Genomic DNA, 15,151 nt, shown 5'->3' with positions numbered 1-15,151 from the left:
GTTTTGGTCAGTTTATTTCCTATTTGAATCTTCTGCTTCTATAATTATCCACCATTCCTGAAAATAAATGGAATATCTGTATGCTTTCTCTCCCACTCCTGTATCTACAAGTGAAGGGATGGCCTGTTGGTGAGGAAGTGAGCACCACAAACAGGAAGCCTTTATGGACAGTATTATTCTGGTACTTGGCTCTTCTTTCCCGTTGGACTCTCACACTTCCTCTCCCTGTTCTCCTGAAATACAGCTCTTCCTACAGCTGGACCAAATTCACACAATATAGTATGGATTAGGGATGGAACAATGGTAAGCTGAGCCATACAGCTCTCAGGTCACTAGTTCAAATCTGTCAGGGGTTGTAAGACACTGTGATTTGTTTTACTGTGATCACTTCCTAGGAATAATCCAAAGCAAAATTGAGTTTAATTTGATTCTTAATTTTAAGGTGTTGCCAGCATATTCAAAAAGATGTTGCAAGCATGTTAATAGCATTAATCATACTTGTTTTTCTCAAAAGCCTTTAACAACAAAGACAGAGAAACCAGGTTTTCCCATGTTTCTTCTCTAGACCTATTCTCTACAGGACAGCAGCATGTTTTTTCAACTCAGGAGTGGGAGAGAGAGCTACATGAAGCTTTTATCTGTTTTGTAGGACAGTAGAATATTTTATTACCCAGAATTGCTTGGAGACTCTTTTCTTATTTTTCCTTTAATGGAGATTTGTTCTGACTTTCACAATCAAACTTTTAAATGCAATGCTGGGTTGGACTCTATCTGAAGTGTCTGTTTCACACATTTTGGAGCTATATAGAATAAAAGTTGATTTTATTTATTTATTTATTTAAATTAGCTTGCTTCTAGAGCTTATTTGCTTCTATCCTGGAGAAATGAGGAGGAAAACACAGAGAAACACATTTATTTGTTGCATGCAGTAATTGAATGCAGAGTAAAGCAATACTCTAGGAAATAAAAATAACTTGCTGTGATGGGCACTTTCACAATATATATTGTTAGCTTATTAAACTCAAAGTATTATTTTTAATAAGACACTATATAAGTAAAATTAGTCTGTTGCTCTTTAATTAACTCTATTTACAAATAATTAATTATTAAAGCTTATTTTAGCCATAAATAGCATTAATTTTAGTTATTTTTATTTTGGGTTTTTTTAACGACACTTTAAAAAACAAACAAAAATTTAGATCAGTCATGAGATAATACTTTGTTGACAATCACATCTCAACAGAGAATCTGTGTCAGTATTAGCTGTATGGAGAGAAACAAGTATCGAGTGTTTTATCATGAATAAAACAACATATAGAATTGCAAATTAAAGCATTGGGCTCTCAGCAGAAAAACATGCTTTATCTGATCTTCAAGGAGTTTTAAAAAAAATTCATAGTACTTTATAGAGTTTATAAAATGATTTAAGTTGCAATTGAGAATAGCAAAGCTTAAATTCTTTCATTGAAGCTTAAACCATGTGCAAACAATTCAAATAAGGATTAAAATTGTATTAAAATTACATTATTAAAAAGTGAACATGTGAGCAGGCAGGGAGGGAGTACACCAGTCAGACATACATTTTAATAGGTTTTATCCTGACTTTGCTCCAGTTTCTCCTTTCCTTAGGAATTTAAAGATTTTAAAGTTGATGCTGCAGTTCTTTTGTCAAGAGAAATTTTGCAAATCTGTAATGAAGAATCAGCTTTTTGATCTTTAAAATCTTGAGAAAGATGTGAGAGAATAAGTACGAAGGCTGCATGAAATGATATAATGACTGTATTTTTTGTGGAGTGTTTGCTGTTCACAAATGACACTAATTGGGCAACCATAAGGAGTTGTGAAAGCTTGGAGGGAGTGCAGAAGGAGCTATGGATGATTCTCTTCTTCCATGAAACACAATTTAAAATGTTCACCCATTACATAATTAAAATGTGGAAGTAGCTCCCTGAGGTTTTTTAGGGAGATGGGATGGGTATAATGATATGTTAACATGATTTCTCTAAATTAATTCTTTGGAAAGTAATTAAGTGAGATTGTCCGCACTCCATTACTTCCAAAGAGTGAAATCTGACATGGTCCGTCATTTTCTTGTCTTGCGTTGAAATTACTGATTATTGAATAAATATGATATACACATTTGAAAACTAGTTTTGGAGGTCTGTAGCGGTGTTTTTAGATATTGTGGAGTGTATAAACTAATTGCCTTTTTGCATTTAAAATCTGAAATAAACACCTTATTGTGATAAAAGTTTGCATTTCTTAATAGTAAAGACCCTGTATTTGATTGGAAACTTATGTACGTTTCCTGCAAACAGGAAAGAAGAATTATGTTCTATTTCTAAGTTTAACTTATATAATTTGTTGCAGGTCAATATATAAAACGTTGATACTGTCTTGTGGTCATCTGATAATTGTGTGAATGGGAGCCTAAGCTAAACTTGAAAGTGTGAGGTTCCTAAGATATAGAACAGATGAGCACATTTCAATATGGAAATAGAAAGTATGGAGAAACAGTCATTGTTTCAAGCTGCTAAAGGCAAATGCTATTTAATGAAAACTTTGTAAAGAACCTTGTATTTCATGGGAATTAGATGTTTATTTTTCTTACAACTGTGGTGAAAAGCACAACAGAAATAGCTTTTGAGAATTCCTGCTTTAGATGTTTATTTTTCTTACAACTGTGGTGAAAAGCACAACAGAAATAGCTTTTGAGAATCCTGCTGCAGCTCCTGTACACTGAAGTGAGGATCACTGGGCATTGCTGGTAGAATTTCCTTGAAGCTGTAGAAGGCTTGTGTACTCTGAAGTCAGCATTAGGAGAAGCTTTTAAAATTTGTTTTTCCTCCTTGAGAAAAAACCAAAAAATCACCCTGAAACTTGAGAAAGGTGCTGACAGTCAGTTTCATATTTATTTTATGTTTACTAAAACAAATTGCTACTCCATTTCTTCCTTTCCTCTTCCTTGTCCTTTCTCAATGTGTTTTATACTGACCTATTGCTGTCTAAAAAGCATCTTTCCATCTCCCAAACAGAGATGCTGCTTTAAATGGCTTGCAGGGTCCAGCAGGTGGGTCCTCCTCCTGACCCTGAAGTAAGCATGTCAGGCTTAATGTGTTGCATGATGTGATCCTACCACTCAGTGTCTGACGAGTTGCAAGCCATCAGAGGATGGCTTCTTGGAGGTGACCGAGGTCTGCAGCTAGATGGGTGGTCTGGTGAGGCTGGCTGGGCCACAGGGGGCAAGGGGGTCTTTAGCTAAACTGATAAAAAGCTGACAGGCATTAGCATATCCTGAGACTCAAGCCAATCTTTGTTTGAACCACAGTCTGCATTTCTGCATTTTTGCTTCACATTTCCAAATATAGGCCAAAATAATAGGGCACTGACAGCCAGGATTATGCTCAAGTTTTTGTGAAAAATCAGGCCATCTTTTTTAGGATCCTAACTGTGAACCTAACAATTAAATTTGGGATTTAATTTTAAAAATGAATTTGTGGAGTTCCTGTCCATGGAGGCATATATCCATGCCATATGAGGCATGGATAGAAAGCATGTCTAAAATAGCTCAAAAATAGCTCAGTGAAGAGAGTAAACAATTAATGATGTGATTTGGAGTAAGAAATGAAATCCTGATGCTGTGCAGCCAATATGAGTTTGGCTGTGGACCTCAGCAGGACTGCAGTTTCAAACTCTGGAAGCACTCATATCAGCCTCCCGTTGAGTCTAAGAAAAATAAGGATTCTTGGAAATTTTGGCTCTCATAGTAAAAAATATCCACCACTGTAATTGAACTAACTCTGTATAATGCCATGCACAGATGGAGGTTTTTTCGTTTCTCCCTTCTATGCTAGACTGTGTGTGTAAGAGATCCCTGTGGTGGCTGCATTTTGGTTTGAAAGAAGTAATTTCCTCCGTGTTCAGATGTTCTAAAGAACTAATTAGGGATCCTTTGGGACAAAAGATTTTATACATACAATTTTTAAGTTAAGCATTTATATGTTTTGTGAGGCTTGATGCCTTCCTCTGCTGTGAAGTGAGAAAAGGTGAATTTTTAAAATTCAGGGTTTTAGTGTGTGGTCTGGCAGATGTGTAGGCTGGGGTCAGCTACTGGTGGCATACAGATAAACCTTTTCTCCAATAGTATGCTGCAGGATCTCCAGCTGAAGGGCATAATTCATTAAAAGACGTATATGTAGGTTGCACTAACTCCATGATGTGGTATTTTAGCTCTATATCTATGTTAGTAGGATATGTGGGACAAGAGGAAGAAATCTGTAAAGCAAAGCCTTCTAGTGAGGACTTGGGTATCCATATGTCTCTGCATTTACCCTGGACTAGCTCTAGTCTGATGCCATGCTCCAAACACGCATCAGCATTCCAGTGCTCCTGATGTGCTGCTGGAGTGCACTTCCAAGACTTGGCCATGATGTGAGCCAGAGGGGTGAGCACCTGCACGAGCACCCTCTTAGCTAAAATGTGCATAATGACCCAGTAGGTTACCAAAGTTAACAGGCTAGAACTGGAGCAGTTTGGCTGTCGTCTTTGAGAGATGTTTTCTCCCAGTCTTAAGTCTCTTATTCTTAGAAATTCTTCCCAAATTCTTTATAATTTGGGAATAAATATGGTTGGTACACCACTCCTCAAAAGTTGCTTGCTTGTTGTTCCACTCTTTTTCTCTTGAAGAGATTCTTGATATCATAAAAAAGGGATCATAGGCCTTGTGTTGGGCTTGAGCACTTCTGTAGGTCCAAAGATTTGTTAATGGGCACTGATCAAATTAGCATATTTGTTAATTTGTTATGGGCACTGATCATGTTCAGAACTAAAAATTAAAAACTCTTTACTTCTTTTGAACAAAGCTTAATGGATTGGACAGAACTAAAATAAAGGTTTTACATTTACAGCAGTTCCGATTAATTGAAAGATCTAAGCCCAGTAGTTTTAAAGGTGGTGGTGGGTGATACAGGTGTAGCAGTTTAACTGACCTTTTTATTATTTAATAACTTAGTGTTTCCATCTCTGTGTTTAAAGTTGTATAAACAGGATACAAATAGTAAAGTTTTTGGTTATGGGATTCTGCCCAGTATGATTTATTACTCTTCAGTGGGTTTTGCTTTGGTTGTTTTTGCTACATTTGACAGTCTGATATCTGAAAGACTTCAAATAATCATGTTATCTGCAGAACCCTGAAAAAATGTTTCTGACTATCATGCCAGTTGTTCAGAACAAATTACAGCTGAATTAAATAATTAGTTGCCTGAAATGTATTTCAGCTTCCTTTTTTCACCTGGATGCTTTGTTTTGTTTTTTTGGAGACAGGTAAGAAACTGTATCATGGGATTAAGTGTTCAGCTACGAAATTGAAAAATGTTTGCTGTTGTGTTTATCTGAATGTTTTATTACTAAAACTCATGGAAGTTGAGAACTGTGCTTGTTGATACGATCTCTCAAGAGCAATATATCTGAATCTACTTATTTTTTATGGAGTTCACTGTTGTAAGGCATTAAAGGTGAAACTTTACAGCAGTGAACAGAGTAGTGTGGCTTATTCCAGCATTGTCTTGTGTAAGTTATTTGAGATACTCCATTCTTTAGCTGTCATTGCTAGGTAGGATACTCTTGCTGGGACCCTAATCTATTACATTAAGACATTATGCTGGGGAATTGAGATGCTTATTTCCAAATTTTTTTAAAATAGGATGAGTCACTACCAGGGCAACCTACAATTCCCCCCCCCCTTAATTTTTTCTTTTATTTTCTTTTCCGTTCTTTTTTTACTCAAGGCAAACCTAAGTTGAAATAACAATTTTATCTGCTTCTTTTAATAACATTTACCTTGTTTCTGATGTGTATTAATGTAATAAAATCATTCTAACAAGTAACTTTGAAGATGAGTAACACTGTGATAATGTTTCAAATTTCTTTTCCAATTAAAGGAAAAAATACAGTAGACAGGGAGACTGTGGAGATGTTACAGATGACAGGCTTGGTCCTTCAGATGTCAGGGGATAAGAGGGTGTATAGGGTAGCTTAGGAGTAAAGGTTAACAAAGCAGAGAGCTGTGGGAGCTGGAAGATAGTAGTATAACATTTGGGAGACTCAGGTTAAGTGGATTCTGGTCTTGGGGGTAAACCTGATGCTACTTCTCCCTCCACCCCCCAGCCATCCCTTCCCGTTTTCAGGCTACGATAGCTCAGGCAGATAAGCTAACATACACCCTGTGGCTGCACAGGAGGAAGGGCTTCCTTCCCTCTTGCTCTCTGTGGTTTTATCCACTAAACACTTGACAGACTAATTTGTCAGAGTTACTTGAACATGCTAACACAACAGAAAAAGAAATAAAATCTACCCGGTGTTTGTGTGTGGTGCTTTGGTTTTGCTTTTGCTGTGTTAGTTTTCTGCCGGACTGGAGAATTCAGCTTCCAGAGGCACCAGAAGATAAATTATAGTAGTGGGTGCTGCAGGCAGACTGGCGGATTCTAGATTGGCCATTGTGTCTTGGGGAGCTGGACCCTTGCTTTTGTCATTGCAGCTGCTTGTGGCACCATGTGTTGCACGGCATCAATAAATTAATCCAAGTTAGAAGTGATACCCATCTGTTTTGTATGGCAGCAGGTAGAAGTAATTGCTTTTTCCTGTGCTGTGCCAGGAATAGTGGTGGCAAGCAAAGTTTTAAAACAATGTGTAAGGCAATGCAGGGAAGAGGCAGGCAGCTGCCTGCTATGAAGATGGTCATAAAGAGGAAGAGGACTTTCTGACTGCTATAAATATGATTTATAATTGAATTAAAAGTTCATAGAGGTGGGAAATTGCATATGCATCATAAATTTCATTTTCAATCCAGTTACCCATTCAAAGCAGAGTGGACTAATATAAATTTTTTACCGTTGGGTTTCCTGAGTTTCATTGGTGAATATTTTTCTTTCTTGGTTGCTTTCATGTGTGTCTGTGTGTATTTTGTTGTGTTTGTTGTTTTGTTTTTTCTCCATGGAAGCTGTGAATCTCAATTTTTTTGTAATTCTTCTGTTCCTTGCAGAATATGACATCACATTTGGTTAAAAAAAATATTGTTAGCCCCAGGCACACAGGTGTACTCACAGTATTTTCATACACAGAAATTTTAATATCATCTACTTTTTTCTTGTACTTTACAACTTTGTAACTGTATTTCTTAGAATCCCCATTTGTACTTTCAAGAAAGAAATAAAATTTATATCAGAAAAACAATGATCTCAGCTTTCTTGTATTGTCTTTCTTGAGAACATACTGGTTTTAGGAGCACATTGATCAGATTATTCCACAACTTTGCAGGAAAAGACATACCCTAAAATCAGAATTAATCATTAACAAGGGTCATCAGTGTCATACTTCCACTCTGTCCTCAGAATCAAGTCTGGCTGACTGCAGCTGAAGCATCTCCTTTGATTACAGCAGTCTCAAGGCAAGGGGTAGAGGAAGATCCACAAGATGTCTGTGCATGGAGGAATTCAAATGAAAATACTTTTGCAGGAGCTAGCAGTCATCTTCAGGGGTCCTGTGCAGGAATTCCTGGAATAACAGCCTTGCACTGGAGAGAGCCATTGTGTGTCCTGTTTACTCTTCTTTGCTTCCAAAAAGTTGAAGTCAGCCTAAAGCAGCTCCAGTGAATCCTGTGAGGACCTTTAGGATTTTACAAAGCCCAGAAACCATTAGGTTGAAGCTGGGTTATTAACCTTGGTAGCTGTGACTCAGAAAGTTATGAGAGATTGGTGTTCATATTGTTCCAGGAGAGTGTAACTTCAGAGTTTTTTTCTCCTTTCTAGTTGTATTTTTGAGTTTCTAATTTTAAAAAAAATAAAATGTTTAGCCTCAGGGAGCCTTCTGAATCTTCTGAAGCCTTTTACTGCCTCCTGAATTTGGCAGTTGCTTCTCTTAAATCTCTAGGCATGTGCAATGTGAAGCTTTGAAGTAGCTGCTGCCTGGCTGAAGCATCTCTGGGGGCAGAGAGCAGGATAATAAAGTTTGTGTGTTTGACATTTTCTTTCTTTCTAGCATGTAGATATTTTAACTCAAGAATAAGTGAAATGGCGGATATTTAGTGATGACCCTCAAATTACAGAACTGCAAAGACTATGTATCTTTTTTTGGTTTGATTTTAGTTTGGAACAACAGCTAAATCAATGATGAGTAAAACCACATGTATTTTTGTCAAAGTTTTAATATCTAGTGCTAGGAGCTGAGTAATCCATTTAAGAAATGGAACATGAGATTCAGGGGAGATGTTTTGTTACAGCTCAGTTTTCTTAGATGATGACCTATGGACCACTGACAAGTACCAGAAAAGGTGAGGAAAGATATTTGGGAGAACAACACAAGCTTTTGGATCTTTGTAATTCTGGTTCTACATAGTGCCTACCTCTATCATACTCAACTCAGAGAGCAAACATTTACAAGGTCCATGGCAGTCTATGTCCCAAACAGCAAGCAGGGGAAAAATCTCTCTGCCTTCACCTTTCCTAGCAAGGCTCTTCAGATGCTATCTCAGCACTGCCCATGTACTTCCCCCAAGAGTAAAAGAAGTATCAGCCACTTTCTCCTGGCTGTTCCTATCTTTTTCCAGTCTGGCTACCTTAAAAAGATGTGTCTTGAGGGAATGGATTAGAAGTAGGAAAAATACATTTGTGAATAAAAAAAGCTAATTCAACCATCTTGACTATGGTGGAGTGGAAGTCTTTCTGTGTGGGTGTTCCTATTTGTGGTGTGGAGCACCTTCTGCACTACATGGGTTAGTATTAACTAAGATTACTAGATTTAGTATTGCTTAAAATCTATTAAGTGATTTTAAAGCAATCATTGTTATGCATCCATTGCTCAGTTTGCCAGGTTTTCTGGGTTCATCTGCTGGAGAGCCCTGAGCAGTGTGGGGTGCCATTTCAGCTGTAGTCTAGTGTACAAACCCTCTGCTCCACCCCAGAGTGTGCCTCATGGTGCTCTGCAGAAGCTACTGTGTTGTTCAGACTGTAGTTTATTCAATTATTTAAAACCATTTGGTTCTGGATTGAGCAAGGCAGCTTATTGGGGCTCCTGATCAAAGACCTAACTGAGCCCTGATATTCAGTAGCGTGAAACTTCACTTTGTAAGCCAAAAAACCCCAAAACTGTCTTTGTTGTCATGACGTCTGTGCTCTGTGGAAACTCTATCATTACTTTAAATGGAGTAGGAATTTTTTTTTTTTTAGAAACTGGATTTTTCTGAATGATCTTCTTTTACTTGCAGCTTATCGTAGTACCTTTTGTTCTGCTCCATATTTTTATATATATATATATATATATATTTCATTTCTCTTTGTACATAACCATTTGCCATTCTAAAATTAAATGTTAGACCTGTTAAAAAAATTAAAATAATTCTGAGCTGGAAACGGCAATTTTGTGACTCCCTTGACAAGTCAGCAACTTGCATTGTTGTGAAATTTTTCCTCTTTTTTCCAGTTATGACAGGGAAGAATTGACATGTTGCTCTTATGAGTCCCTGTTACCTGTCCTGTAGGGAGCTATGGTGAAGGGCTGCATATTAAACCTCAGGTATATGTTGCAGTCTGTAAGAGCTCAATTCCCACTTCCACAGTGGTGTGAGGCAGTTAAATAAGCTGTCCTTCAAGGCTCTTCCCAGGGTGGCTGGTGCAGTGAAGTCCAGGGGTTCTTCTGATCTTTTGTAGGCACAAACCTTGGGAAACATATGAGCATTGTTAAAGTGAATACGTCTTTCAGAATGCTTCATCTTTTTTCTTTTTTTTCCCTTTATGATAAAAGTAGCAGCTTAAAAAAAAAAAAAAAAAAAAGCTTCTGACAGTTTTGACAGACTTCCACATGATAATTAGATAGTAAAAAGGTGTAGGTTGGCAATGCATTAGTTATGAATGACATGCAAGTTCATATGCATTTTTCTTCAAGCACCGTTGTCCTAAGATTAAGCCCTTTGAACAGTTGTGTAAAGCAGAGTTTTTAAAGTGAAAATAGGTTGTATCTGTTTGAAATAACCTAAGAGAAGCTGGAGAAACCTACTGCCACTCTTCTGAATAACTCATTGTTATGTTAATGGTTTGGGCTTCAACAAGGCCAAGTGCTGGGTCCTGCACTTGGGCCACAACAATGCCAGGCAATCCTACAAGCTTGGGGAAGTGTGGCTGGAAAGCCTGGGGGTTCTAGTTGAGAAGTGGCTGAATATGAGCCTGCAGTGTGCCCAGGTAGCCAAGAAAGCCAAAGGCATCCTGGCTTGGATTAGAAATAGTGTGACCAGCAGAAGTAGAGAGGTAATTGTTCCCTTGTACTCAGCATTGGTGAGGTCACACCTGGAGTATTGTGTCCAGTTTTGAGCACCTCAATTCAAGAGAGATATTGAGGTGCTGGAGTGAATACAAAGGAGGGCAACAAAGCTGGTGAAGGGCCCAGAGAAAAAAAATCTTATGAAGAATGCTTGAAGGAGCTGGGAATGTTTAGTTTGAGGAAGAGGAGTCTGAGGGGAGACCTCATCAGTCTCCACAACTACCTGAAAGGTCATTGTAGAGAGGTTGGTGTTGATATCTTATCACAGGTAATTAGTGACAGAACAAGAGGGAATGGCTTTAAGCTGCAACAGGGTAGATTTAGACTGGACATTAGGAAAAATTTTCACAGAAAGAGTGGTTAGACACTGGAATAGGCTGCCCAGGAAGGTAGTTGAGTCACCATCCCTGGATGTGTTTAAGGGTTGTTTGGATGTGGTGTTGGTGGATATGGTTTAGGGGAGAACTTTGTAGAGTAGGGATGATGGTTGGACTCGGTGATCCCAAGGGTCTTTTCCAACCTGGATAGTTCTATGATTCTACGATTTGTATAGCTAGGAGATTCTTAATACAGTATATTATGTATGTAATTTTAAAACTGTGTGCATGAGCTTCCAGTTACACCCAGTGTTATTTATTCACTTTCAGATTAACTTTCTAGAATAATAACCTTTTTCTGGCACTATATACTCTAAGATTTACCTTTCCTACCCTTTGCATCCTGTTGAGGGTGCAGGAAAAAACAGATGAAAGAGAAGATGGTTTCTGTAGTTTGTATCAAGGAGAAGGAGGGATGGACAGGAGGAGGAAAGATGAAGCAGGGCTTTGATGCAGCTTTGGTGTATCAATTAGTCCAGAGGGAAATGGGTTATGGGCAGATACACACAAGACAGAAGAAAATACATGTCATTTAGTATTCCTGCAGGATTTTGGGACGTCCAGCTTTATTTGGCAGGGTATCATAAGCAGATTTTAGGTAGAGGTGGCAGCAGAATTGGGTTCGGCTAGTGGCAACTGCCTCTTCTCCTTCTGCCATGTTTCTGACTGTGTGCTTTGGGTTTTGTGCATGTTCTGGGTGCTGTAGCTGACATACTTTCCACATCCACACTGGACCCCAGCTCCTTCCTGTGGGGACCCACTTCTACCGGCTGAAGCCCTCTGAGCTCCTGGCCTGGCAGCCCTGCCAGCTCTCTGCAGGAACTACTGGTGGGAGACATTCGCCCCGTGCCCTAGGACCATGACTCCCACACACAGCTCGCAGAGGTGGTTACATCCCTACATGTATTGACTTGAGATACTGAGCAAGCTCTTCCATAAAGTTGCAGTGACAGCTGCCTGTGTTGCAGGGACTTGTCCATGGACGCTTGGGAAGCAGCTGAGAGGGCTTTGTCCATGCTGCCAATTCTTAGATACTATTTTCAATGCCAATTTTTAGCACCATTGTGATTTCTTGAGAAAAGTTCAGGCTGAGTTGTGGAGGACTCAGTGCTGTTGAGGAGGACTCTTTTCCCACCACACTGCTGCTCTGTCATGTTTGCCAGGCTGTGAGTCTCTGAGATACTGGATGTGAGCTGCCAAAATACCTAATGATGCTTCTGTTGTGCATGATGTGTTCTCTCAAAGCTCTAGTGTTAATCAGGCTTTGTGGATATGTCTCAGCAGCACAGCTGTATGCCCTCCAGCCCTTGCCCCACCTGACTATGTAGTCCTTAGCCCCACAGAACAGCTAAGGAGACCCTGACTGAGGGCTGCAGGGGTAGGGGCTGGGTAGATTTTACCTATGATGGAGACGGGACATCTTCCACTACTTGAAGTTGCTCAAAGACCTGTGCATCCTGAGCTGAAGTGCTTCCAGTAATGGGGCATTCACAGCTTTTCTGGATAAGTTGTTCTAGCATCTCATCAGACACCAAACGGGCTGAAGAGCAGAAGCCTCCAGGATTTGTAGCATGAACCCCTTGCAGAATTAGTAAGGAAATGCAGATTTCTTGTGTCTTGTATTTACTCTGCTGTAGGCAGTTATCTGTGAAACAAAATATTTTTATCTTCTGGTATGGATCCAAAGACACTAATACGCTCTCCTTGCTGTCAGTTATTTCTGTGGATAAAGTAGCAAGCATATAGAAACTTCTAAAAACTATGGGAAAAAATGGGAAAATTATTAAGCTTTCATTTTCAAGCTCTGGGAAGTTAGACAACATGAGAACTTAGGCTGCATAATGAAGCTTGAAGCACAACTGCTTTATTTATGTGTTAACAAATTTTTAAATTACTTCATATAATTTTTGTTGGAATTCTGCCTCATTGATTTTGCAAGATAGACTTTCCCAGAGTCCAATAAATCCAGTAAATGTATTTAATGTAAATTTGAAATCCAGTAAATGTAAAGCCATTAAATTTGTTGGCCAGTTCAAAAGCCTCTCTTTTTCTAATAAGGATTGCTAGGAAGGCATTGATGTACTTGCAAGACAGTAAAAATAAATAAATAAAATATGTACAATAATTCTGTTTTTCTAAGAATTTTTCTTTTTTAATGAGTAGGGAACTGGGAAATATCACACAGTAAATGACTGTTCAAAATGTGTTTTTTTACAGCAAAATACTTGGATTCTGTCTCTTTTTGGTGGGGTTTTGGGTTGGTTTGGTTTTTTTTGTTTGTTTTTTTTTTTACTTGATAGTGTGCTTATGAAGCTGTCTTGTTTTCATTTTAAAAAGGATGGATAGGCTATAGTTGCTCACCGTGTGACTCCTTGGCTTTGGTGGCACTCACTGATGCAGTGAATGCTTGTTGGCTTGAGTGTAACTAGGGATGCCCGATCAACCAGATCATTTTTCATTTTGCTTCAGCTTTTGACTTTGCAAATACAAAGTACTTGGTTTTGGTGAAGGATCAAAATTTGGGAACTATTACAAATAAGACCACTGAATGTGAGGAATTGGGTCACTGGCCCAAGGATCTGTAGCTCTGGGGGTGAGACTTCTCTGCTGCCACAGAGAGAGCCTGACATTCGGGTGTTTTCCTAAATGGTCATCTTTAATATTGGGAATATTTCCTTTTGATCTGTGTGTCTTACCATGAGATTGTTTATTACATTTCTGTCTTTTACATAACTATTTTCAGGTGATGCTTTCCTGTACTAGACTTTACTCCTGTCTGCCTTCTGGTAAACTGAAGAGTGTTTTGAAAGAGGCATCTCCTGCTTGCCTTCTCTGGTTTACAAAATTGATGTTCTGTGAGCAGATATTGTTTTCTGACTATCTCTTCAGTGCAGTAGGGAGAAATATTTTCCAATCAGTTTCAGCCTTTTTCCTACCTCTCATAAATCAAGTAATTTCCAACTTTAGTATTTTGCTCAGTGTACTGCCCATGGAAATTGCTGCTCTGTGCTGTGTTGAGGAAGTTTACTATACTTGGGTGCCATTTTGAGCAAATCTTACCACTGAAATAAATTCTCCATACTTGGAGACCACTAATCTGTGTTCAGGACTGCTTTTAAAAATGTACCTGTTTGAATCATAAATAAAAATTGTAGTATTAAATTGTGTCCTGGTGTGTTATGAATTTATCTTCTGAAGTTGTAGCTTACCAAAGAAAGAAAGAAAGAAAGAAAAAAAAGGCATCAAAGAGGGGAATATAAGTAAATAAATAAATGCCAGGCTCACAAGTGGTAACACTGAAGATATTAAATTTATTTAATTGAAGTGGCTATATTTGCCCTACCCTTCTGTTTGTCCACTGGGTTGCAGAGTTCTGACTTAGGTGCACCCACATCCAGAGCTAGGAAAGCAGAACAGAACTTTTGCCCTAAAGCTGCAGGGCCATATTAGCTTTACAGGTTTGTCTTTGCTGGTAGGCTCCACCTTATCATGAAGGCTGAAGCTGAGATGCTTGGTAATCACAGGGCGACAAGGGCTTTATCAGCCAGGCTTTCCGCAGGGTTTGTTGGCACAAGTACTTCAGCTCAGTGCATTAGGAGATGGCTTTTGGAAAATCATTTGCCTTGCACAGCCTTCACTCATCTAATCTCTCATACAGAGAAGTACCGACTGTCGCCAGAAGGAAATCAGTCCCAGAAAGTCCTTGAGGGAGAGGAACATTCATGAGCCAGGCTTTGCTTGGACCTTGGCCTGTGGCTTGTTCCCAGCCAAGGGTGGATCAGGCATCTGCTGGCTCTCTCCCCCATGTTTACTGAGGACTCTCTGTAGTCTTGGGGAGATACAATCCTGCGTTAGTCGATCAAAGCATATTTGTAAACTTTTTTCGACAAACATGAAAGTTATAAATGAATTATCTCTGTCTCCTCCTTCCTCTCCTCCTCCCTGAAACCCTAGCTTTCTTTTTAAAATAAGCCACATGCATGTTGTTGTAGCATTGCCAAATGCTGCAGAGGATGGGGAGTATAACTCCTTCTCTCTCACAGGGCAGCAGGACCAAGGTTGCGCAATGTGCTGGGAATGGCATAGCAGCTGGGTGAAATTTGTGACAATGCTATGTACCCTACTGTGGTAAAAATAAGAACATGATCTCATGCTAGGGAATCCTGTTAAAAATAAAAAGTATGAAAATTGTCTTTAATTAGAGGAGTTGCATTTGAAACCAAATAATTTTTCAGTTCATGTATGTTTCTCTGATTCCTGAAACAAGCCTGGAATATATTTAAGGATGGGGAACACAGGGATTTTCTTCCTTCTCTGTATCCTAAAAAGCCCTAAAGCAGTTCTCTTCCTGGATGTTACCAGAACATCTAACACTATCAAATGCAGTGTCTCTGGCTGTATTTGAGTCCTTGGCAAGGGCAGTTTGTTCTTTCTGCATTAATGGCAGTAAAGATTTTTTGCTGGAG

The sequence above is a fragment of the Chaetura pelagica genome, unplaced genomic scaffold (assembly GCF_000747805.2).
Source record: "Chaetura pelagica isolate M959 unplaced genomic scaffold, ChaPel_1.0 scaffold354, whole genome shotgun sequence".
Classification (NCBI taxonomy): Eukaryota; Metazoa; Chordata; class Aves; order Apodiformes; family Apodidae; genus Chaetura; species Chaetura pelagica.
This window is presented reverse-complemented; position numbering follows the sequence as displayed.